Source organism: Vulpes lagopus, chromosome 8, assembly GCF_018345385.1.
Source record: "Vulpes lagopus strain Blue_001 chromosome 8, ASM1834538v1, whole genome shotgun sequence".
Classification (NCBI taxonomy): Eukaryota; Metazoa; Chordata; class Mammalia; order Carnivora; family Canidae; genus Vulpes; species Vulpes lagopus.
In genome coordinates this window covers 121,889,442-121,914,193 of record NC_054831.1, presented here as the reverse complement: position 1 = coordinate 121,914,193, position 24,752 = coordinate 121,889,442, and the positions used below count along the sequence as shown (strand labels likewise).

General features: G+C 43.2%; 1 protein-coding gene across 2 annotated transcripts in view; it reads right to left on the bottom strand.

Moving 5' to 3' along the window:
• Positions 1-16,711, bottom strand: part of WASF2 (WASP family member 2) — a 72,754-nt gene extending 56,043 nt beyond the window's left edge. Inside the window, exon 1 of one of the 2 annotated variants that reach the window (XM_041765921.1) lies at positions 16,523-16,711. The gene's annotated coding sequence lies outside the window, so the exon portion shown is untranslated. The remainder of the gene's footprint in view (positions 1-16,522) is intronic. The other variant, XM_041765922.1, reaches the window with a different exon arrangement.
• Positions 16,712-24,752: the final 8,041 nt, after the last annotated feature.

Sequence of the window (24,752 nt, the reverse complement as noted above, 5' to 3'; positions counted from 1 at the left end):
AACCACCGAGCCACCCAAGCATCCCTGAGAGAAAAGTTTATATACAAGTTTTTCAGTCTACAAGGGTGCCTAGGTGGCTCAGTCGGTTAAGCACCCAACTCTTGATTTCAGCTCTGGTCATGATCTCAGGATCCTGGGATCAAGCCCCTGCAGCAGGCTCCATATTCACTAGGGAGTCTGCTTGAGGACTTCCCTCCCTCCTCCTCTCTCCCTTATAGTATTCTCTCTCTTAAAATAAATAGATAAGTCTTGGGGATCCCTGGGTGGCTCAGTGGTTTAACACCTGCCAGGGCCTGATCCTGGAGACCCGGGATCGAATCCCACGTCGGGCTCCCGGTGCATGGAGCCTGCTTCTCCCTCTGCCTATGTCTCTGCCTCTCTCTCTCTCTCTCTCTCTCTCTCTGTGTGTGTGTGACTATCATAAATAAATAAAAATTTAAAAAAATTAAAAAATTAAAAAATAAAAAGTTATTTAAAAAAATAAAAATAAATAGGTAAGTCTTAAAAAAAACTCAAAAAAAATTTAAAATAAGTTTTCAACCTACGAAATCTATGAAAATAAATCACAAGGTTGGCTAGCAGCTCAAGAGGCCATTAAATTTAGGTTTCTGCCTCTAGGAACATTATCTTCAATGTTACCTCACTTAACACGTATTTATTGAGTTACTACTAAGTGCAAAGGCCCCAGCATTGTAGATGTTCAGAGATACAAGAAATAGCTTCTATTTAAGGAGTTCAGTCTTATAGGAGAAATGAGAAAAGTCTACAAATATAAAACAAAATAAAAAGTGATGAAGTTATGGTTTACCTCTGGTTACATAAATCACAGAAGCATCACAGAGAAATATAACTGGACATTAAAAATAAGCAAGATTTGGATATACAGAAACAAGGAGTATTATATCTGAGGCAGACAAACAATGTGAGAAGAAGCACATAAGCAGAAAATAATGAGACATCTCTGGGGAATGAAGATGAGTACATTATTGCAAAAGTAGTGGGAAGCAAGGCTGGAAAGACAGGTAGGGCCAGATCACAGAATCTTAAACAGGTTGAATTTATACTTTAGTCAGTAAGTGATGAGAGTCACACAACTCGAGTTACAGATTACAGAATATTTAGGAAGATGTCACACATCTCACACTTAAACACAGTAGAAGAGAATAGAGCTGGAAAGGGAGAGCAGAATTAGGGACAAGAGTCACGGCAAAGGTAACAAAGGCACTGAACTTGATTAGTGGGAGAAAAAGACATGAAGGGACCTAAGAGCCTTGTCATGAAAAGAGATAGGGAATTCAGGGAAGTCAGTAGCAACTAAAGCCTTACATCTGGATGAACTGGGAAATTAGGGGAGCCAAAGCTTGGCATGTTGGCAGACCTATAACCCAGCCCTAAAATGTGCTGAGGGGCACCTGGGTGGCTCAGATGGTTGAGCATCCAACTCTTGGTTTCAGCTTGAGTGGTGATCTCAGGCTTGTGGAATTGAGCCAGGTGTTGGGCTCTGTGCTCAGTGTGAAGTCTGCTTGTCCCTCTCCCTGTGGTGCTCCCTCTACCTCATTCTCTCATTAGTAACAAATAAGATCTTTTTTAAAAAATAAGAAAATGTGGGACGCCTGTATGGCTCAGTGGTTGAGCGTCTACCTTTGGCTCAGGCCGTGATCCTGGGGTCGAGTCACACATCTGGCTCCCAGTAGGGAGCCTGCTTCTCCCTCTACTTACATCTCTGCCTCTCTCTGTGTGTCTCTCGTGAACAAATAAATAAAATCTTAAAAAAAAAAAAGGAACGAGCAGAAGAAAAGCTTCGCCTTCTCATTTTAACCTATAAGGAAGTCAAGGTCCTGAACGAAAATGCTACCCAGGTGTGCTAAATACCTTTCTTAGAGAAGCATATAAAACACTATTTGAGATGACATGATCTTGTATATAGAAAACGCTAAGGAGGGGCACCTGGCTAGCTCAGTCAGGGGAGCATGTGACTCTTGAATTTAGGGTTTTGAGTTCAAGCCCCACATTAGGTGTAGAGATTATTAAAACATAAAATCTTTTTTAAAAAATGCTATGGAGGGATCCCTGGGTGGCGCAGCGGTTTAGCGCCTGCCTTTGGCGCGATCCTGGAGACCCGGGATCGAATCCCACATCAGGCTCCCGGTGCATGGAGCCTGCTTCTCCCTCTGCCTGTGTCTCTGCCTCTCTCTCTCTCTCTCTGTGTGTGTGACTATCATGAATAAATAAATAAAATCTTAGAAAAATATAAATAAATAAAAATAAAAAATGGGGATCCTTGGGTGGCGCAGCAGTTTGGTGCCTGCCTTTGGCCCAGGGCGTGATCCTGGAGACCCTGGATCGAATCCCACATCGGGCTCCCGGTGTATGGAGCCTGCTTCTCCCTCTGCCTATGTCTCTGCCTCTCTCTCTCTCTCTCTCTCTCTCTCTCTCTGTGACTATCATAAATAAATAAAAATTTAAAAAAATAAAAATAAAAATAAAAAAATAAAAAATAAAAAATGCTATGGAACCCTCAAACCCCCCCAAACCCTCTAGAACCAAGGTTAGCAGAATATGAGATCAATATACAAAATCAACTGTATTTATTTTTTTTTTCAACTGTATTTCTATGCATTAGCAATAAGCAATCCAAAAAGGAAATTAAGAAAACAATTTCATTTACAATAGCATCAAAAAGAATAAAATACTGGGGTGCCTATGTGGCTCAGTTAGTTGAGCGTGTGACTCTTGATATCAGCTCAGGTCACGATCTTGGGGTCCTGGGATGGAGCCTTGCATCAGGCTATACTCTGATCATGGAACCTGCTTATAATTCTCTCTCCCTCTCCCCACCTTGCACTTACTTCCTCTCTCTAAAATAAGTAAGTCTGTTAGTAAAATCTCCTTTTTTTTTTAAGTAGCCCAATGCTAGGTTCGAATTCATGAACCTGAGATCACGACCTGAGCTGAAATCAAGAGTTGAACATTTAACCAACTGAGCCACCCAGGTGCTCTCATCATGCCTTGTAAAGTACAAGAGTTATTAATTTTGATGAAGTACAATTTACCTATTTTTTCTTGGTTTGTGCTTTTAGGTGTCATATGAAAGAAACTACTGCCTAATCTAAGATTATAAAGATTTACACCTGTGTTTTCTTTTAAGATTTTTACATATTTAGATCTTATATTTAGGCCTTTAATCCATTTTGAGTTATTTTTTTAATGTATTAACATAAAGGTAGGTTGAGGTAGGCTTAGGGTTAGGTAGGGTTCTAACTTTATTCTTTTGCATGTGAGTATCCAGTTGGGGGGGCGGGGGAGAAAGGCAGTGGGGCAGGAGATAGTGACTACAAAGGTGCAAGAGGAAACATTTAGAGGTGATGGATATGTTCATTATGGTTCTCTTTTTCTTAAGATTCATTTCTTTATTAAACAAAGAGAGAGACAAAGCAGAGCAAGCAACTAAGAATACCAGTAGGGGGAGCGGGACAGAGAGAGGGGGAGAAGCAGACTCCCTCCTGAGCAAAGAGCCTGACACAGGGCTCGATTCCAGGGCCCTGGGACTGAGCCACCCAGGCATCCCGCTATGTAAATTTTCTTAACTATGGTGGTGGTTTCACTGGTACATACATAAGTCAAAATCTACTAAATTTTACATTTTAAATAGATGTGGTCTGGGATCCCTGGGTGGCACAGCGGTTTAGTGCCTGCCTTTGGCCCAGGATGTGATCCTGGAGTCCCTGGATCGAGTCCCACATCAGGCTCCCTGTGTGAAGCCTGCTTCTCCCTCTGCCTGTGTCTCTGCCTCTCTCTCTCTCTCTGTGTGTCTCTCATGAATAAATAAATAAAATATTTTTTAAAAATAAAAAATAAAAAAAATAGATGTGGTTTATTTTATGTCAACAATATATATATATTTTTTTTAAGTTTTAAGTAGGTTCCACACCCAATGTGAGGCTTGAATTCACCACCCGGATTAAGTCACATGCTCTACTGACTTGAGCCAGCCAGGTGTCCCTTAAGATAATATTTCAATAAAGGTATTATAAAAATAAAAGCACTATTAATTCAAGTATTTAAACTGCTAGGGTTCTATAAGCCAGACAATAATTATTTTTTTTAAAGATTTATTTTACTTTTAAGTAATCTCTGTGTCCAACCTGAGGCTTGAACTCATGGCCCCAGGATCAAGAGTCACATGCTCTACCAACTGAGCCAGCCAGGAGCTCCAATAATTTTATTTTTTATCTTTAAAAAAAAATTTTTTTTAAGATTTTATTTATTTATTAGAGAGAGAGAGAGAGAGAAAGAGACTGCACATGTAAAGAGGGAGGGGTAGAAGGAGAAGCAGACTCCCTGCTGGGCAGGAAGCCAAATGGAGGGCTTGATCCCAAGACCCTGAGATTATGATCTGATCCAAAGGCAGACACTTAACCAACTGAGCCACCCAGGTGCCCTTACCTTTTTTTTTTTTTTTAAGTAAACTCCACTCCTAAACATGAAGCTCAAACTCAAGACCCCAAGATCAAGAATAGAATATCCAAGACAAAAACAAAACAAAACAATAGTACCACGCTCTAGCAGCTGGCTCAGACAGTAGAGCATGCAATTCTTTTTTTTTTTTTTTAATTTTTATTTATTTATGATAGTCACGGAGAGAGAGAGAGGCAGAGACATAGGCAGAGGGAGAAGCAGGCTCCATGCACCGGGAGCCCGACGTGGGATTCGATCCAGGGTCTCCAGGATCGCGCCCTGGGCCAAAGGCAGGCGTCAAACCGCTGCGCCACCCAGGGATCCCGAGCATGCAATTCTTTATCTTAAGGTTGTGTGTTCAAGCCCCAGATCTTGCATAGAGATTACCTAATGAAATTAAAAACAACAATGACAAAAAACAAATTCCTCCCCCCACCCTGAGAATTCATTTAGAAACAGGAATGAGGGGATCCCTGGGTGGCGCAGCGATTTGGCGCCTGCCTTTGGCTCAGGGCGCGATCCTGGAGACCCGGGATCGAATCCCACATCAGGCTCCCGGTGCATGGAGCCTGCTTCTCCCTCTGCCTATGTCTCTGCCTCTCTCTCTCTCTCTGTGTGTGTGTGTGACCATCATAAATAATAAATAAAAAAAAAAATTAAAAAAAAAAAAAAAGAAACAGGAATGAGAGTTCTGATATAGTCCCCTCTTAGATAAAGATGTATAAACAAAGGGATCCCCCCAGGGAATGATGTTGAAACCTAACCCAAGTAACATTTTTAGAAATCATCCAGAAAAAAACTATCTAGTGAAATCTTCTCTGTTGGCAGATGACTCTACAGAAGTAGCTAGAACTAGGAGAATACAAAGTTGTGTGTTGAAAAATGTGGAAAATAGCTTCCATGTAGACAAAAATAAGGTAATGCAGTAATGGAAAAATAGTCTAAACTATAATTATCAGATGATGAGCTCTAAAGCTACCTGTTACACTATAAGAAAAGGGTTTCAGAGTCCCTAGGCTTATCCCGAATACAGCTACAAAACGCAACAAAATGCTGGCTGTTATTATGAAAGCTCTGGAAACACAGAACACATTATCCTGCCCTTGTACAAACCAAAGTGTATCTGTACCTAGAAGAGAATGTGCAGTTGTGGTCAACATTGCACAAAAAGATAAAATAGAGCAGGCCTATAAAGGTATCCAAAAAGACCAGAGGAGCTTCTATACTTCTGTATGTTTACAGATTTTTTAAAAAATTATATATATATATATATATAATATATATACACACACACAAACATACACTAATATATATATATATACACACACACACACACTCACATATATGACTTTAATATAAAACAAAGAGGGTGTGAAATGGTAAAAAGATTTTGCAACAAATCTTAGACATTATAAAGCAGTGAGAAGTCTAAAGAATAAAGTATATTAAATTATTTTTTAAGCCAGATTTTAGGATCAGATAGGAGTTGTTTTTTTTTTTTTTGTTTTTTTTTGTTTTTTTTTTAATTCATGAGAAACAGAGAGAGAGAGTCAGAGACATAGGCAGAGGGAGGGAGAAGCAGGCTCCATGCAGGTAGCCCCATGTGGGACTTGATCCTGGAACTCCAGGATCACACCCTGGGCCAAAGGTAGGCACTAAACCGCTGAGCCACCCAGGGAGCCCCTCAGATAGGAGTTTTATGTGGGGGGGAAAAGGGGTGGAGTGAGAAAAGGAAATAAGGAAGGGAGGGAGGAAGGCTTTGAATTCTAGTAGCAGCATGATTAACTCTGTGACCAAGGGCATGTTACTCAATTTCTTTCAGCCTCACTTTTCCTATCTGTAAATAACTAATTTGAAGGACTGCTATGAGAAGGAATGTGCACACTGCCTGGCACATAGTATACACTTACTACTCAGCAGCTACTGCTTTTATTAGGACCAATAAAAAGTAATAGCTTACTACCCAATCCAGCATGTAAAGTGGTAAAACTCATTACTCAGATGAGGTGTACAAAATTTAAGAAAAAGTAATTTACATAGTCTAGGTAAAAAGCATAGGTTACATTTCCATGAGAAATTCCAAAGAGAAATTATGAACTATGGGCAATGTAGTCTTAAATTTTGAAACTGAAATCTTAATCCCTTTCCCAAAAGCAGAATTCAGGACTAGACAGGTAATGTATCCAACCATATATGTCATTTCCTAATGTTTAACAACAACTGTCAACATTTACTGAGCAATGGATTAAATAATGATGTCATTTAATTCTTCTAATACCCTTGGAGATATGCTCTGTATTTTACAGAAAAATTACATAGGTCTCCGTTTTACAAATAAGAGAACTGAGGCTGAATCATTGCCCAAAATTACATACAAAACTAGTAGTGAGGGTAGCCCTGGTGGCTCAATAGTTTAGCACTGCCTTCAGCCCAGGGCGTGGTCCTGGAGACCCGGGATCGAGTCCCACGTCAGACTCCCTGCATGGAGCTTGCTTCTCCCTCTGCCTGTGTCTCTGCCTCTCTCTCTGCCTCTCTGTCTCTCATGAATAAATAAATAAAATCTTTAAAAAAAGAAAAAAAAGAACTAGTAGTGAAGAAGCCTACATTTGAATTCAGATGGATTGACTCCAAATCTACACTCATAACCACAGAACTATACTGTCTCACACTATGCAAGAAATGTTGGGTGCTGGATATTCAAGAATGAGGTGAATGACCAAAGAGTACATGGCGGGGATCCAGAAGCATGCCCCGGCCAAAGGCAGGCGCTAAACCCACTGAGCCCCCCAGGGATCCTCCCGGGCCAGGGATTGAGTCCCACATACAGTCTGGCATCCTGCTCCCTGCAAGGAGCCTATTTCTCCTTCTGCCTGTGTCTCTGCCTCTCTGTGTGTCTCTCATGAATAAATAAATAAAATCTTAAAAAAATAAAAAAATTAATAAAAATCCCTAAACTATGGTCTCAGCTGTGGTAAGCAAAATGCAGAGAAAGAGGAAAATATGTCAAAATGCTAAAAGGTAGTGGGGCATCTGGGTGGGTTCGTCAGTTAAACATCCAACTCTTGAATTCTTGGTTTCTGCTCAGGTCAGGATAGCAGGTTCTTGGGATCACTCAGTAGGAGAGAGAGTCTGTTTCTCTCTCCCTTCCCTCCTACCCACCCTCTGCTGTGCAAGTGCATGCACACTGTGTCTCTCTCTCTGTAAAATAAATGAATAAATCTTTTTTTAAAACATGCTAACTGGGCAGCCCTGGTAGCCCAACAGTTTAGCGCCGCCTTCAGCCCAGGGCGTGATCCTCAAGACCCAGGATCCAGTCCCATGTCGGGCTCCCTGCATGGAGCCTGCTTCTCCCTCTGCCTGTGTCTCTGCCTCTCTGTGTGTCTCTCATGAATAAATAAATAAAATATTTATTTTAATTCTTTTTTTTTTTAATTTTTATTTATTTATGATAGTCACAGAGAGATAGAGAGAGAGGCAGAGACACAGGCAGAGGGAGAAGCAGGCCCCATGCACCGGGAGCCCGACGTGGGATTCGATCCTGGGTCTCCAGGATCGTGTCCTGGGCTAAAGGCAGGCGCCAAACCGCTGCGCCACCCAGGGATCCCTAAATAAAATATTTAAAAGAAAAAAAAAAAAGACCTGGGTTCATAATGATATCCCATGAATTTGGATGAATCTCAAAAATTTTATATTGAACAGGAGAATTCAGGCACAAAGAAGTACATATGGTGTGAGTCAAGAACAGGCAAAATTAATTTGTAAGGACAGAAATCAGAACAGTGGTTGCCTCTAAGATAGTAGGGACTAATTGGAAGGGTGGAAGGGTGTGTGAGGGAAGACTGGAAGGTTATAAAAATGTTCTATATCCTGACTGGAGTGCTGGCTACACATGTGTTTACATTTGTCAAAATTCACCTAATTATATATTTCTTTCTGTCCATTTCACAGTATGCAAACTGTACCATTAAAAAATCTCATTAAGGGATCCCTGGGTGGCGCAGCACTTTGGCGCCTGCCTTTGGCCCAGGGCACGATCCTGGAGACCCGGGATCGAATCCCACGTCAGGCTCCTGGTGCATGGAGCCTGCTTCTCCCTCTGCCTATGTCTCTGCCTCTCTCTCTCTCTCTCTGTGTGACTATCATAAATAAATAAAAATTAAAAGAAAAATAGAAAAAAATCTCATTAAATTCAAACAAAGAAAGAAGAAAGACAAAAAGAAAGAAATCTCATTAAAAAAATGAAGGAGGTAAAAATAATAGATAGGAAAGTAAAATAATAAAATAAATAAAATAAAATAATAAAAAAATTTAAATTAGGGGATCCCTGGGTGGCTCAGCGGTTTAGCGCCGGCCTTTGGCCCAGGGCGCGATCCTGGAGTCCTGGGATCGAGTCCCACATCGGGCTCCTGGCATGGAGCCTGCTTCTCCCTCCTCCTGTGTCTCTGCCTCTCTCTCTCTCTCTTTCTCTCTCTATCATAAATAAATAAATAAATAAATAAATAAATAAATCTTTAAAAAAAATTTTAAATTAAATTAAATTAAAAAATAAATAAATAAAATAAAATAAAATAATAAAATATAATAAAATAAAATAAAATATAAAATAATAAAATAAATAAAATAAAATAAAATAAAATAAAATAAAATAAAATAAAATAAAATAAAATAAAATAAAATAAGGCAGCCTGGGTGGCTCATCAGTTTAGCGCCACCTTCAGCCCAGGGCATGATTCTGGAGACCCAGGATCCAATAGGGCTCCCTGCATGGAGCCTGCTTCTCCCTCTGCCTGTCTCCGCCTCTCTGTCACTCTCTGTGTCTCTAATAAATGAAATATTTAAATAAATAAATAAGCAAATAAACAAATAAATAAAGGGTAGGGACCCCTGGGTGGCTTAGTCGGTTACCAGTCCCTCTCTCTTTTTTTTTTTTTTAAGACTGATTGATTGATTCATGAGAGACAGAGAGGGAGGCAGAGACATAGGCAGAAGGAGAAGCAGGCTCCATGCAGGGAGCCTGATGTAGGACTTGATCTGGGTCTCCAAGATCATGTCCTGGGCTGAAGGCAGGCCCTAAACGGCTGAGCCACCCAGGAATCCCAGCCAGTCTGACTCTGGACTCCAACCCAGGTCATGATCTCAGCATCCTGTGATCAAGCTCCTCCTTGGGTTCTACGCTCAGTGCAGAGTCCACTTATCCCTCTCCCTCTGCTCCTCCCCATACTCTCTAAAATAAATAAAATCTAAAAAAAAAATTTTTAAAGATCTTATTTATTTATTTATTCATGAGAGACCCAGAAAGAGAGAAAGAAACACAGGCAGAGAGAGAAGCAGACTCCCTACAAGGAGCCCCATGTGGGACTAGATCCCAGGACCTCAGGATCATGACCTGAGTCTGAAGGCAGACACTCAACCACTAAGGCACCCAGGTGCCCCAAATAAAATCTTTTTTAAAAAATTAAAAATAAGGGGACGCCTGGATAGCTCAGCAATTTAGTGCCGCCTTCAGCCCAGGGAGTGATCCTGGGGACCCAGAATAGAGTCCCATGTCGGGCTCCCTGTAGGGAGCTGCTTCTCCCTCGGCCTGTGTCTCTGCCTCTCCCTCTCTGTGACTCTCATGAATAAATAAATAAAGTCTTTAAAACAAAACAAAACAAAAAAAACACCTGGGTAGCTCAGCGGTTGAGCGTCTGTCTTCGGCTCAGGGTGTGATACCTGACTCGCGGATGGGGATCGCAGATGAGGATCATATTGGGCTTCCTTCTCCTCTGTCTGTGTCTCTGCCTCTCTCTCTGTCTCTCATGAATAAATAAATAAAATAAAATAAAATAAAATAAATAAAAGTCAGAGGCTGAAAGGATGGGCAAAATGGTTGAAGGGGAGTGAGAGGTAAAGGCCTGTAGTTATGGAATGAATAAGTCACAGAGATGAAAGGTACAACATTGGGAATATAGTCAACAGTATTGCAATAGCCCTGTTATGACAAAAGAAGATCACGCCCCGGGCCAAATGCAGGCTTTAAACCGCTGAGCCACCCAAGGATCCCCAGGAATACTATTCTTTAAAGACTATCAATATTCTACAAAGGGAAATTAGAGTTCTCAATTGTGAACGGAAAGGAACATCAATGGGCATGACCTAAGACCTCCTTCTACACAGTTAAACAACAATTTCTCAAGATATGATTTAAGAGAAAGCTTTCAGGGACGTCTGGGTGGCTCAGTGGTTGAGCGTCTGCCTTTCGCTCAGGGTGTGATCCTGGAGTTCCAGGACTGAGTCCCACATTGGGCTCTCTGCATGGAGCCTGCTTCTCCCTCTGCCTATGTCTCTGCCTCTCTCTGTGTGTCTCATGAATAAATAAAGTCCTTTTTATTTTTTTAAGATTTTATTTATTTATTCATGAGAGAGAGAGAGAGAGAGAGGCAGAGACACAGGCAGAGGGAGAAGCAGGCTCCATGCAGGTAGCCCGAGGTGGGACTCAACCCTGGGTCTCCAGGACTACGCCCTGGGTCAAAGGCGGCGCTAACCGCTGAGCCACCTGGGCCACCCAATAAAGTCTTTTTTAAAAAAAGAGAGAGAAAGCTTTTTATTTTTTTTTTTTAAGAGAAAGCTTTTTAGATTGCTTGTTAGTACTTGCTACAACAATGGCATAATCAGGGGGAAAAAAGGCTCACTTTTGAATACTTGAGAGTAAAAGAATTGTTTTTATTATTTTACTATGTCAATTACAAAGTTTAAATATCACAAAGTTTAAATATCACCATAAGCCACATCATATATTTGTGTGTATATATGCCTCCACGTGTGTGTATATATGTATGTGTGCATATATACACATAGTCATTGAAATTGGAACTAAGCTGAACCACTGCTTCTTTTTAAAAGGGCTTCTACAGTCTAAAAATAAGAAACTTACTTCTGTTCAACTGGAATTAATCTTACAACTAAGAGAGTATGCCTCAGACTCCCATATTTCACCAGAAAAGAAAAACAGCTTGAAAAATATTATAGGCAAAGTTTAATAGCCTTTCCCATCAATCTCAAACTATTTTTCTTTATTAGTGTGTAGAAATCATGAAGAGCAAATTTTTCTGATATTTCTATATCTGAACATTATTTCCTCTGCAAGCATTCAACAATTCTTGTTTCTATTCTTCTCTTTTCTAATTCAATTCTGTTTGGTTTCTAAGTTAAGAAGTGTGTTTCATTTGCATAAATGGTAACTATTCTGAGATACCATTCATAACTATACATTTGAATTCTCCAGAGTACCATTCATAACTTCAAATGGAACAGGAAAAAATTCATTCAACATCACTTCAGTGGTGACTAAAACATGAATGATTATAATGTTATATTGTGGAGGATTGGTCAAAGGCGAGTGAAGTCCCCAAATGTTACTACTAACTTTTAATCACTTTATGAATGCCCCAAGGGACCAAGAACCATTGCCTTGACCAATCTACCCATCATAAAACATACTGAGCTTAGAAAAACATGCCCATTAGCTAAACATAATTTTTTTAGAGTTATAAAGTATCTATACAGGAACATCAAAAGATGTAACTTAGCCATAAAACTCAAAAATTATCAAAGAAGAATCCTGACAAGTCATGGCAAGTTTTCTACAAAACCAATGCTGACTTTTCTTTAGGTGTTCTTTTCATCTATGAGCTCTTCCAAGAAAATCTTTTATGCAAGGTAGTAGTAGTCTAGTAGTTCTTTACACCATTAATCAGTGGTAGAAACTAAATTTACATAGATCTGCACAAATAATTCAGCTATCTATCTGTACTGCTATAATATATTTAAACCAAATAAAATAAAATTTGAACAGAAAAAGAAAATAATGGGGCTATTTTAAGGCTGGTCACCTCCTGGTTTCCCTAGTTTTTCTTTCTTATCTGAAAGTCATAAACAAGAGATTGTATAACTAGAAAGAAGGAATAAAAGGAGACTGTATACCTAAGAATGTCTATATTTACTTCCCTCTATGATCCCACCACCTCTACCCTTGATATAGTAGTTCTATATACAGGGGACAATTGTGCCCCTTGGGAGACATTTCACAATACCTAGAGACATTTTTGGCTGTCAGAACTAGTGAGAAGAGGGTACTAATGGGTAGTGAGTAAAGACCAGGGATGCTGCTAAACATCCCACAATACACAAGACAGCCCTCCACAATGACAGATTATCCCACCCAAAATGTCAATAGTGTCAAGGTTGAGAAACCCTACCCCAAGGCCTAACAAAGACCTACCTCTCAGAAGACAATAAATATTTGCTGATTTGAACTGAAAAGACCATGAATTAGAAGAAAAGCAAAACCTACAAGAATGAAGAAGACAGAGGCCATGATTTAAGCAGTATCAGCATCTATAAGCCTTTATTGAATGTTGAGCACCAGTCACAGCAAAAATGAACAACCCAGTCCTGCTCTTAAGAAGCTCATGGTCAAGCAGGGAGAAGAGTTTTGTAATTCGTCTAACATCAGATTTGACAATCTGATAAATGTTTTAACAAAGGAGAAAACAGGGGCACCTGGGTGGCTCAGTCAGTTAAAAAATCTGCCTTTGGCTCAGATAATAATCCCAGATCCCAGGGTCCTGGGACCCAAACTGAGTCAGGCTCCTGCTCAGCAGGGAGTCTGTCCCTCCTCCTCCACCCATCCTCTGTCTTTGGCTTTCTCTGTCTCAAATAAATAAAAGATTGGAAATAGGGACGGCTGGGTGGCTCAGCGGTTAAGCACATGCCTTCAGCTCCATGGCGTAATCCTGGAATCCTGGAGTCCCCTCGGGCTCCCTGCATGGAGCCTGCTTCTCCCTCTGCCTATGTCTCTGCCTCTCTCTCTCTCATGAATAAATAAATCTCAAAAAAAAAAAAAAAAAAAATCTTTGAAATAAAAAGAGGTATAGGAAAAAATAAAAACAAAATTTAAAAGAGGGGTAGAGTGTCACTCAAAGATCTGTAACAGGGAACAATGAGGATATTAAAAGGAAATTTTGGTATTTAAGGAAAAATGTACATTGGTATATATTAATTAGAATATGATAATTACATGAAAGAAGACACAAAAAGTGTCTTCTATGTACTACTGTTTTTAGGACTCATGCCTTTGAAATTAGTTTGGTTTACAATATTTTCCCTTGTAATTGTCCTTGTCATCACATAAGTTTTATCCACACTTATTTATCCATGTAGGTTTTATCCATTTATCCACAATCCCTTCAATTCCAAAATCTAAAAGGCTATAAAAACAAGTTTTTAAATATTTATTTGGTAGCAAAACCTGACAAGAAATGATATGATAGTAATTATTTATACCAGTTGGTGTGAACATTCTGACATTTTACTACACATGGGAATGTGTCTGATTACAAGGTGCTGACCCTGACCTCTGTGGGATGTTATATAACATAAAGTACATGTACTATATTCCTTTTCTAAAATCCCAAAAAATTTTTTTAAAAATTTAAAAAATAACAAAATAAAATCCCAAAAATTCTATATGCAAAAAAATATCTAGTCCCAAGAACTGTTTTGTTTTTTGGGTTTTTTTTGGCCCCAAGGTATTTTGATATGGTATGCTAACTAAGATTAAGTCTTAAACAGGCTTATACTAAGTCTTATTAGTCTTACAACTAATAAAGTGAATGAAAATAGATCTTCACATACAATAAATTCAATGCCTTAACAACTATTCACATACACAATCCTGTAAAATGAAGCATCAAAAAGATTTTTAACAAATGTCAAAACTCAAACATACCATTACGTTTTTTCAAGTGACGGTGATATTTGCATCATCCAGTATCTAAATCAATTCTTCTTAGGTTGAAATTCACTAATTTAAATCATAGTTAAGACAGACCAAAAGACTGCAATTGGTTACTGAGGAAAAGAATCAAGGGACGCCTGGGTAGCTCAGAGGTTGAGCGTAGGCCTTCAGCTCAGGGCGTGATCCCAGAGTCGCAGGATCGAGTCCCACTTCGGGCTTCCTGCCTGGAGCCTGCTTCTCTCTCTGCCTGTGTCTCTGAGTCTCTCTCTCTCTTTCTCTGTCTCTCTCATGAATAAATAAATAAATCTTAAAAAAAAAAAAAAGAAGAATCATCCACTGGTAAACAACAAACTCAGTAAAATGTTCTGATTTTTAAGAAATTTATCTCAGAGGGTTTCATACCTAAAATTATTGCATTCTAGAATACAATTCCCCAATTTTGAACAAATTACAATTGACTTTTCCTGTGAAAGCGGGGCCTCAGACACGGACAGCAACAGGGATTGCTCCTAAGATATTTGAACTGCAAGAAGAGTTTCAAAGTTCTTTCCTTCCTTCCTCCTTCAGTTGCTGCTTTTCTGGTTTTAGAATTTCAAACAAAGAAATACATATTGGCTCCACTGCTAAGAAACGCCCTCTTTCTCAGCAACTTCCTCTTCCAATTTTCTTCCCCTATCATTGACACATGAGAACAATACACTCTGCCCGTCCTACCATTTTGATTAACCAAAAGCTGAGGCTTGAAAAAATTAAGGGCTACAATTTATAGTATCCAGCTACTAGTCTTTGACTCCAGGTCCAAAATCTTCACTCATCTAGAAGTCAGATAACAAGGAACACAAAGAAAGGAAGGAATATTATTCTTCATCAGAGGCAGGGTACTGAAACTTTCGTTCCAAGAATCGGAAGAAATTTGAACAAATGGAAAATTTCTCTCATCACAAGAAAATTTAGCCTTCTTAGGGAGGAGGAAAAGCTACTGGGCTGGCACCACTCTGAACCAAGAGTCAAGTCTAAACACCAACAGTTGGTGAACTTCTACAGGTCACTTGGGACAGCATCCAAAATGAGTTCTTTGAGGTTTTGACCTTTTACACTTCACAGTAACTTCTACAATTTAGAAATGGTCCTTTCTAACTTACAAACTGAAGAAAGGGAATACACTTATAATTAGCAATCCGGAGATCAAGGTCCAGCCTGTCTCCATGCCATAAGTCAATTCAAGTGTCTGGGACCAGACCCCTCCCCCTAGTTGTGACAAAGCAAACTTCTTTTAAGTGGACAATGACTTCCCCCTTGTCTGGTGATTCTCAAAGGAAACCACCTTATGGTTGGTAAGCTCTGTACCTCACCATGTGACCCTGGACAAGTTACTTAACTCCCCTGAAACTCAGTTTCCTTATGTGTAAGTTCTCAACAGCCACTGTAAAAATTCAGTAAGAACATAAGCCCAAATAAGCACTGGCACATAGTAGGAGCAGCATAAACGCTCCCCCTCCTATTCCTAACCCACCGAGAATTCTTTTGGGCCTAAATTTCAATCATTGCCCCAAGAAGCCCCAAGGATGCTATCCTCTCTTCTGATGCACTAGTGTATAAAACTTTGCCATCTCAGAGGGTCTAGGATCCTAGAATATCAAGACAATCGGGAGTCCACCTCATCACAGTCTGGGGTCCATCCAGAGCTTTCACGGAAGAGCCCCTCTGGCCAACTCTCCTCCTGACCCTGCAGAACCATCCAATACACATATATACGGGCACACACGTACACACAGTCCTCTCCACCACTCCTCCTGACCTAGCAGGCCAGAGGTCTCAAAGAGCACTTCAATTCCTTCATGGCCCAGAGATGGAAACTGGGGAAGAACTTGCCCGAGATCTCCGAGAACATCAGAGATCCAACTCATGTACAACTGCCTGCAAAGCCTTCGTTCTACAAATAGGGAAACTGAGGCCCAGAGAGGGAAGTGACTTGCCCAAGGTCACACAGCGAGTTAGTGGCAGCGCCAGGTCAGGTTGGGGGCACTTTCCAAGCCTAGCAGATTTGCGGGCCCCCTCCAAGTCTCCGAGGGGATCTCCAGGACACCTCACCCCTGCGGAGGGGAGTGTACAGTAAGAGGCCACCCCGCGCTGACCGCTCGCCCGGCCACTGCCCGTCAGCGGCGGGAGGCGCGCCACCGACTCCCCGGGGACCCCCGCGAGGCTCCGGGCAGGGGGTAGGCGGTGGCGGCGCGGCCGGGCCCGGCGCCTCACGGCGGGGCCCGCCCGCGGGGACTTGTTGCTCACCTGGTCGCGCGCGGCCGCCCTCAGAGATAGAGGGGCCGACCAGCCGCCCTTCTCCGCACGGGGTCTGTTCCCGCGGGCCGCCTCCCGGGACGCCACACAGCCAGACCCCCCTCAGCGCGCTACGCCCCCAGCCGCGCTCACCCGGCCTGCGTCCGCCATTACGCGATTCCCCGCCCTGGGACGCAGCCACACCCCGCCAAAGGCCCTGATTGGCTCCCTGCCCCACCCTCCTGGGGCTTTCGGGCATTCCATTGGCCTGAGTCGAGTGCCAGTTAAATAGCTACGCAAAAGACGTACTCCCGGGCAGCGCCTGGGGAGCTCCACCCGAGCTACTTCCGCAATCGGAGTAAACAGCGGGGGCGCAAACCAAGTGAAGTGGGGGTGGAGATGAAGCGGGATCAACTCCTAAATTCAGGATAGGAAAATCCCAGCGAAGGAAGTGGGAAAACTCGTACAAAGCGTATTGAAAGATGGGTTCTTCTCGGAAGAGTTCAAAGAACCAGGATTTTTGGCGTAAAAAATGGGGCCAAACCTCTGAACTTTCTGTGGACACCCCTCAAGTTGCAGGTAGTTTTGTCCCTTCTCCCCGGGTCTCAGGCCCGACTGAAAGGAGGGTGGGGAGCGTGAGTCAGAGGCTCCTGCCCGCCGCTAAACGGTTCTTCCGGGGCGAGGTCCGGGGTTTGGGACTAGGAGCTGGTTCTGAAAGGCCAGCGTGAGGTGAGCAGGACCCTGGTTCGGGCGCCACCTCATTCTGCGACCTCAAACAACTTCCTGGACTTACCTGGGTCTCAGTTTGTCCTTCCGCAAAATAGGAGCAGTCATGTCTGCCTCTTGTCCTGGCATATTTGTTGAGGCCACGTGCCTGAGTTGGGTGCATGTGCGGTTTTTGGTTTTGTTTTTTTTTTTGTTTTTTTTTTTTTAATTCTAAAAGGCTGCGGCTGGATATCAATGCGACAAATTCACAAGTTAGCGATAATCTCTCATTTAGTTCTCTACAGCTACTCTGTAAGGCGGAAACTTCCCTCCTATTGCAGGAGAGAAAATTGAAAACTCCACGACTTAACCTAAGTCACCCAGGGAATTTGAAACAACCCTAGGAGTCAAGCCTGTATCTTTTGTCTTCCATTTCTGTACCTCTCCCCACCCCCCACCCCCCAGGCTTGGTGTCCCCTGAGAAAGACTTTCCAACACCAACCCTTTAGCGTTGCAGGGGCCAGGCCAGTCCCCATTTCTTTGGTCACCATAGGCCGCAGCTGTTTCCAGGGTCCTAAGAATCAGGACGTGAGTAGGGGATGACAGGTGGGTCAGCAACCCAGACAGAATCCCAAACAAGGACACAGAGAGGCAGTGACACATTGAGGGCCCTCAGCAGGGCAGCCTCCATGCCAAGACTTAAATCCAGGTCTCTCTGCTCTCAGAACAGGGCTCTTTTCATTGCAGGATTGTTTTTCCCAGAAGGGCTGCCTTGGCTGTAATTCCTATTCCTTTTCCCTCTCTGGAAAGGAAGGAAGCCAAGATGGGAGTGGGAGGGGAGCAGCCTAAGACTTTAGAAGGGCAGAGACCACCAAGTGTGTGGTGCTGAAAGAGCCTCAGTGCTGGCTGAGTCAGTGACCTCCAGGCTCAAATTGGGACATGTGGTCTGACAACCAATGACTATTTAAATCGTGACTGTGGCCATTGAGTGCTGAGAGGCAGCAGGTGCTGTGCAGAAGTCAGTGGCTTTGGGTCAGCCTGACCTGAAATTGAATCCAAGCTCCACCATTTTCTAGCTCTCTGAGCCTCACCTATGTATTCTCTAAAATGGGGACAACAGAGCACCTGGGTGGCCCAGTCGGCTCAGGTCATGATCTCCAGGTCCTGGGATTGAGCCCCAAGACAGGCTCCCTGCTCAGTCATGATGAGTCTGCTTCTCCCTCTTCCTCTGCCCCTCCTCCCACTCATGAGTTACCTCTTTCTCTCTCTCTCTCTCTCTCTCAAATAAATAAAATCCTTAAAAAATAAATAGGGGGCAGTCTGGGTGGTTCAGAGGTTTAGTGCCACCTTCAGCCCAGGGCATGGTCCTGGAGACCTGGGATGGAGTCCTAGGTCCGGCTCCCTGCATGGAGCCTGCTTCTCCCTCTGCCTGTGTCTCTGCCTCTCTCTCTCTCTCTGTCCCTCATGAATAAATAAAATCTTTTAAATTTTTAATTAATTAATTAAAATAAATAGGGAAAACAGACATCACTGCTAATACATATATATATGTATATACATCCACATCACTGCTGAAAAATTTAAAATTTTAAAATTTTAAATAAAATGGGGACAACAGGGCAGTTGTGAGGATTCAATGACTTAATTGTAGAATTAATAAGTCATGTGTGTAGATACCTAGTAGCTATCCATTCATATATTCATCTATTCAATAAAAAATTGTTAGGGGTGCCTGAGTGGCTCACTTGGTTAAGTATCTGCCTTGGGTTCACGTTCGGGTCATGATCCAAGGATCCTGGAATAGAACCCCCTCACAGAGCTTCCTCCTCTGCCGGGGGCCTGCTTCTCCCTCTGCCTACCACTTCCCCTGTTTGTGCTCGCAGTCTCTCTCTCTTTCTATCAAATAAAATCTGTCAAATAAATAAATAAAATATTTTAAAAATAATAAAAATACAAAATTATTAAGCACCAGGGCACCTTGCTGACTCAGTCAATAGAGCATATGACTCTTGATTTCAGAGTAAGTTCAAGCCCCATGTTGGGTGTAGGGTTTACCTAAAAAAAATTATTAGGGGATCCCTGGGTAACTCAGAGGTTTTTTGTTGTTGTTGTTGTTGTTGTTTTTGTTTTTGTTTTTTGACTCAGAGGTTTAGCACCTGCCTTCAGCCCAGGGCCTGATCCCGGAGACCCGGGATTGAGTCCCACATCGGGCTTCCTGCATGGAGCCTGCTTCTCCCTCTGCCTGTCTCTGCCTCTCTCTCTTTCTCTGTGTCTCTCGTGAATAAATAAATAAAATTAAAAAAAAAAAATTAACCACTGACAGTATAGGCAGCCTGCCAGTGGTACAGCTACAATGGTGGGCAAAACAGACCCTCATGGAGCTTAGAGTTTAGTGAGGAAGTAAGTCATAAAACAAATGACCAAAGGAATCAAAATACAGTTAAGAGCTGTGATAAGGAACAAGAAGGCAAAGTACAGTGTGTTTATAAAAGTGAATGTTGGGATGGGGTGGGGCCAGAGGATGCTTCCCGAAGAGGTAATATCTGAGGGTGAGTTGGTGAATGGGGGTTAACTAGGCAGCAGGTGGTAGGGAGACATGTTGCAGGCCAAGAGAAACTGTGTAGAAAGCATCTAAGCCAATTGGGCTGGATGGCAATGGGGTGGGAGGGCCAAGCTCATACAGGGGCCTAAACAAATGAGGTGTTACAGGGGAGGGAACCTGGCTTTGAAAGTGAGGCTGATTTCCAAGGGTCTATGTATTTTTCTGGTAGTCCTTGAATGCAAGCTTTGAGGCCAACCCACCTGGATTTGAATCCTGGCTCTGCTGTCTCATCTCAGACTGTGTGACCTTGATCAGTCGCCACACCTCTCTGTGCCTCATCTACTTTTCTAAGAAATAGGGATAATAATAAAGCATCACAAGGTGGGGGTGAGGATTCAATGTGGAAATGCGTATGAAGCGTTCTGGCCCATAATGGCACTCCATAAAAGGTGCATGGTCTTCTCAGCAGGGAGGGAGGTGAGCCTGAGGCAGCAGATCCAGCAGATAAGTTTGGGAGAGAGCTGATGCAAGCGTCTATACACTGGGCCAATTGTCATCTGACCTTAATTGTTTTGAAAGACTTTGAAGCCAGGGAAGCCTGGATTCAAATCACAGCTACATCGCATCCTAGCAGTGTGACCCTGAGTAAGTGACTTCACCTCTCTGAGCCTCAGTTTCCTTATCCGAAAAATCAGAATTGTAATTGTTTTTATCTCCCAGAACTGTGAAAGTTAAATGAAATAATAAATGCAAAACACTTTGCACAGTGCTTGGCACATAGTAAGCAGCTGTTGAATGTTAACTTTAATAGTATTATTGTCATGGACTCTAAACAGTAACTTTATTAGTAATTTAATAAAAAGTATTATTGTCAATCTCAGCATTACTACCTACACGACGTAAGATTCCAGAGCTTTGTTTGAAGGTTGTCTGGCAACAGGAGCTATAGTTTCTCCTTATCGCAATGGACATAGACAATCTCCTCCTTTCTGAGAAGATGGTGCTGAACATTTTAATAATGATATTAATAAGCACTAACACTGAGCATTTACTATGTGTCAAACATGTGTTGAGTGCTGTACACACATTAACTAGTAAATCCTCCTACTAGTCCTATGAGTGAGGTCCTGTCATTACCGTCATTTTACAATGAGATAAAGGAAGCAGGAAGAGGTTAAATGACTGGCCACCCAGTCAGCAAGCGGCAGAGCTGGAATTCGAACCCAGCCTCTGAACCTGAGAGGGTTTACTGCTCTTGAGGGGTAAACCCTCCCTCTCCTACCCAAGGGGATAGAGTTATCACCTGGAGGGATGAAATTATCCGCTGTCGGTAGCTGGGTCCCCAGATTTTTTTTAAAAAATTTTTTGAGTCCCCAGCTTCTGAAGGCCAAACAAACCTGCTCCTTTCGCACTAATTCTGAAAAGTAACCCATGTCTGTGTGTTCCCTGCCCCCGAGGCAGATAAGAGCAGGGAACAGACCCTCTTCCACTGCAAAGGAAAGCAAAAAGACGTTTAGAGTCACCAGAACTGGGTCTGAGTCCCAACTTAGCCACTTAATGACTCTGCGGTCTTGGCCAAGTCACACTCCCTGTCTGAGCCTCAGTTTCCTTATCTATGAAATAGGGATGATAGCAGCTCTACACACAGGGTTGTTGTGAGGAACAGAAAAAATAAGACCTGCATAAACTATGAAGTGCTGTCAGCACAGGCATGCCTCTCCTTGTTGCTATGGGGATGGCAAGCATCCTGGAGAAACCAGGATAGCAAACCAGTATAGCAGGCAAAATTGCCATCTCTAGAAAAAGTCCTGGGTTTGAGTCCCAGATCTGCCTTTCACAGCCTGTATGACCTAGAGCAGGTTATAAAACCTGCCTGAGCCTCAGTTTTCTCATCTATAGAATGGAGTGAATAATATTGATCTCATAGACCTATAGAGAAAAACACATTGAGGGAATGCATAAGAAGCCAAGAACCAATTCCTGGTACGGACCTGGCAAAGCCCAGGGCCTTAAGGGATTCTAAGGGAAGAAACAAAGCACAGAGACCATGAAGATTCACAGTGACCCCTCTTCACCACCCCTATTTGAGGGGAGAAGAGTGGAGAGCACTGTGTTCAGAGCCCAGGATGGTCTCCAGCCATGACCCTACCTCTAAGCATCCTCAGCTCTTGCTGGGTCCACTGCATATCTCTCTCTCTCTCTCTCTCTCTCTCTCTCTTTCTGTTTCTCTCTCTCCCTCTCGTCAAACAAGTTCTTCTCCACTGAGCAATCCCAGGGGGCCCTGAACCTCGGTTCCAGCCAAGATCGCAGGCTTTCCCCGCCTCCACATCCTTAATCCACAGCTTTTGCATTTGCCATTCCTTCCACCTGGAATGCTCTCTCCTCCCGGAGCGCCTGTGATGGGGAAAGGGGGGTGCTGGAGGGAAAGAATCTGGAATGATGCTCCCCTACCTCCTCACTCCCCTCCCCTACATCTCCCACGCTGCATGCCTGACCTCCCCCCTCCCAGTGTAGGGAGGATGAGGCAGCACTGTGAGGGGGAGGAAAAGGGGGAGGACTCAGTGAAGGGCCCTCTGTGGGGTTTTTCACCTGCTCAGAAGAGGCAGACGGAAATGAAAGCTCTAGAAAAACGCCTGCCGCTCTGCTCCGGAGGCCCCAGCTCAGTGAAGCCTCCCTGCCTTCCCATTGTGCCATCTTCGCTTCCTCCCCCTCCTCCTGCATGCAGGTGCCACAGTCAAGGAACATGGGTGGGCGGCAGGCCAGAGAGACCTAGGTTCAAATCCCATCCTGTCCCTTACCTAATGAATGGCCTTAACAAGAACCTTGGGCCCCCACACACCTCATTTCTTGGTAAAAGGACACAGCAACCCTGCCTCTCAGGCTGCTGTAGGACTAAGTGAGGTGCCAGATGAAAATGCCTGACATAACCAAGGTGCTCAGCAACAGAGATATTAAGTGACAGCAAATTCACAAGTGCTTGTGTGTGCCTGGCACAGCTCTCAGCACCTTACGTATATTAGCCCATTTAATTCTTGGCGAGGTATCTACTATCTACTATCCCCTTTTGACAGATGAGTAAACTGAGGCATGGAGAGATGTTATACCTTATCCAAGGTCACACTGCCAGTGAAAGGCAGTGTTTAATCTTCCTTCTTACCCACCACACTCAATACTGGTTGTCGGGAGTATTCTTTTTTTTTAAAGATTCATCCATTTATTCATGAGAGACACACAGAGAGAGAATGAGAGAGAGATAGAGAGAGAGAGGAAGAGACACAAGCAGAGGGAGAAGCAGGCTCATTGCAGGGAGCCCAATGCGGGACTCAATCCCAGATCCCAGGATCACAGTCTGAGCCGAAGGCAGGCGCCCAACCGCTGAGCCACCCAGGCATCCCATGGAGTATGGTGTTTTTTTTTTTTTTTAAGATTTTATTTACTTATACAAGAGAGACACGGAGAGATGCAGAGACATAGGCAGAGCGAGAAGCAGGCTCCCTGCAAAGAGCCTGATAGGATCCCAGGACCCCAGGATCACGACCTGAGCCAAAAGCAGATGCTCAACCATTGAGCCACCCAGGTGCCCTGGTTTGTCAGGAGTATTGTTGCTGTGATTTGTTTTAATCTGCACTGACTCTGTGTCCTCAGTGAGTACATGTTATTCTTCTCCCACATTCAAAATCTTGCCTGCATTTTCCCTCCTTTGTGACATCTTCCAGTCTGTTCATTTAAAAAGCATATATGGCTCTCTCCTCTGGCCAGGCCAATGCAGGGCCCTAGGGACCAGTGATCCATCCACCTAGTCTCTGGTTTTTCAGTAGCTCCCAATTGGGTGAGGGAGAAAATACACACATAAAATTTTTTTTAAAGATTTTTTAAAAATTTATTTGAGAGAGAGAGAGAGCACAAGCAGGGAGAGTAGCTGAGGGAGAGGGAGAAGCAGGCTCCCAAGGAGGGACTTGATCCCAGGATCCTGATATCATGACCTGAGCAGAAAGCAGATGCTTCACCGACTGAGCCACCCAAGTGCCCTGACATACAGAAAAATTACAATAAAAGAGGGAGACACCAATAGGAGCAGGAGCTGTGGGGCAGCCCAGGTGGCTCAGCGGTTTAGCACCTGCTTTCAGCCCAGGACATGATCCTGAAGACCCAGGATCAAGTCCCACATCAGGCTCCCTGCATGGAGCCTGCTTCTCCCTCTGCCTGTGTCTCTGCCCCCCCCTCTCTCTCTCTGTCTCTCATGAATGAATAAATAAAATCTTAAAAAAAAAAAAAAAAGGAGCAGGAGCTGTGAATTCACAAAAGCTTATGCTCAACCTAACAGAACTGAGGGATTGGGCAGGTTTACAGAAAAGTGGTCATTTGAATGGGGTCTCGAAGGGTGAGTAGGAGTTCCTCAGATGGGTTAGAAAGTAAGAACATAGAATATGACGTGTAGTGCAGAACCTGCAAAGGGGACTGAATAAATGAAGGCTAAAGAGTAACATATCTGGTGGCAGTTCTGTGCCAGGCTCTGAACTGTACACTGTAGGTATAGAGGTGTAAAGATATTACCTGGGCCCTGAGGATGCTCACAGACTTGGTGTGAGGGCATAGAAAGCAACAAGTAAAGCAAAAACATCCATATTAAAGAAAATTCTAGAGATCCTTGAGACTACCAAAAAGAGACCTAAACCTGTCAAGGGGGGCAGCCCGGGTGGCTCAGTGGTTTAGCGCCACCTTCGGTCCAGGGCGTGATCCTGGAGTCCCGGGATCAAGTCCCACGTCCCACGTCGGGCTCCCTGCATGGAGCCTGCTTCTCCCTCTGCCTGTGTCTCTGCCTCTCTCTCTCTCTCTCTCTCTCTCTCTCTCTCTCTGTGTGTCTCATGAATAAATAAATAAAATCTTAAAAAAAATAAAACCTGTCAAGGGGTCAGTGAAGGCTTCCTGGGGGAGGGGATCGGCTGATGTCTAGACTGAGCCTCAAAGAGCAGAACCAGACGATGTCACCTCTGC